Source organism: Bison bison, unplaced genomic scaffold, assembly GCF_000754665.1.
Source record: "Bison bison bison isolate TAMUID 2011002044 unplaced genomic scaffold, Bison_UMD1.0 scf7180017859606, whole genome shotgun sequence".
NCBI classification, from domain to species: Eukaryota; Metazoa; Chordata; class Mammalia; order Artiodactyla; family Bovidae; genus Bison; species Bison bison.
This window is the reverse complement of record NW_011490178.1, coordinates 8,889-11,007: the sequence shown is the minus strand read 5'-3', so window position 1 is coordinate 11,007 and position 2,119 is coordinate 8,889.

Genomic DNA, 2,119 nt, shown 5'->3' with positions numbered 1-2,119 from the left:
TTACAATAAAGAGGGTATGAAAGCTCACTAAGTGCTCATCAGTAGATGAATAGATTAAACAAAGATGTGGTGTGCACGACACAGAGCAGGCTGCTACTTTTGGGGGGTGCCCACCCCCACGACCATCATGTCCTCTGCCTGCCTTTTGTCAAAGAGTAAGTTTAATCAGAGAAGAACTGCAGAAACAAAGGAAAACAGTCAAAGGAGACCAAATAATAATAACGTGGTCATTAAGCTTGAACTAAAGTCAAGGACCTTTAGTGCTTTCTCAAGGGCTGTAGATAATATTCTGAGCCATATCCTGGGAGCTGTCTTATAGATACTAGAATACCAGGTGGAGAAGTTAACTGCTTGATGACCAGACTGTACCCAGGACATGAGGGGCCACAATTCTGAGAACTGGCTGAAAAGAAATGGGAACATATGGACCCTGAAACTGAAGATTATTAACTGTACCTAAAACAACCAAGATGATGCTGGTCAGATCAACGATGACCAGTTTGAAAATGACTATGCTGTTTCTATACATTGCTCGCCCCCATTTCCACCCTGCCGCCAGTCTGTCTGTAAAAGCTCTCACCCCCTGCTTGTTGGGGGCGGGGTGGAAGTTGGCCTTTGGACAGATGTCGATGTCGGCCACCCTTCCCCGCAGTTGCTGGCACCTGAAATAAAGCAAACTTTCCTTTCCACAACCTGGTCTGTCTGTTGACTTTCGAGAGGTGAGCAGCCAAACCCCACATACCTTTCAGTAACATGCATAGAAAATGGCTGATTACTCAGCCATAAAAAATGAAATCTTGCCATTTGCAACAAGATGGATGAACTTGAGGCTATTATACTAAGTGAAATAAGTCACACAAGAGAAAGAGAAATACCATATAATATCACTTTAATATGTAATCTAAAAAACAAAACAAAATGAAAACAGACTCATAAATACAGAGAACAAATGGGTGATAGCCAGAGGGGATTTGGAGGGGAGGGGGAAAGTGGAAGGGGATTAGAGATACAAGCTTCCAGCTATAAATCAACAAGCTGCAGAGATGCACCATACATCATAAGAAGTCTGGTCAATAATAATGTAATAACTCTGTGTGAGGACAGATGATGACTGATTCACAGTTAGAGAACAAACTAGTGGCCGCCAGTGATGAGAGGGAAGAGCCGAGAGGCAATAGAGGCTTAGGGATTTTTTTTAAGGGTTATTATGGAATTATATGAAATCATGTAAGTGGAACTTCAAAATTGTAAAGGCACTATATAATTTAAAGAATCTTTCATTGAATAAAAACAAGGATCTAAATAAAACAGTTTCCCCTTAAAAAAATAAAACAGAGAAAGACAAGTACTGTCTGATAATACTTAAATATAGACTACTGAAAAAATAAACTACTGAAAAAAGGACACAGATTCATGAATACATGGAACAAACTATACGTTAGCAGTAGGGAAGAGGGGAGGGAAGAGGCAAGATGGGGTAGAGAATTAAGAGTTACCAACCACTATGCAGAAAATAAGTAACCTACAAGGACATATTGTTCACCACATGGAATACACCCAATATTTTATAGTAACTATAAATGGAATATGACTGTAAAAATTATGAGTCACTATGTTGGATACCCAAACTTATATAATATTGTACATCAACTATAACTCAGTTTGAAAAAAAAAATTTTTTTAATCGTCTGAGTGAGCAGATATAAAAGTTCTCACCAAAACAAGTCAATAAGTTTTAACCATGTAAACGTATGGATGTGTTAACTAACATTACTGTAGTGATCATTCTTCAACAAATACATGTTCTGTGTGAGGCAGTGGCACTCTGAGGGTGGTAGCAGAATGTGTTTTATTTCCTATAATATTGTTGTAGATATTATTCACCGTAATACACAATATTCTCAGTATAGAACTCAAAAGGAAATTTCATTTCTTGTTTTGGTGCCAGAATTGTTACACTAATTTTTCAGATGAAGAACCTGAAGCTTATAGAGGCTAAGAAGCTTATTAAAAGCAACTACTAAGTGACAAGGCCAACGTTCTAGGAAATATCTCCTTTCCCCAACACTTTACCTCAAAACACTGCTCTTAGTCTAAACTATGAAATACATACCTTTTT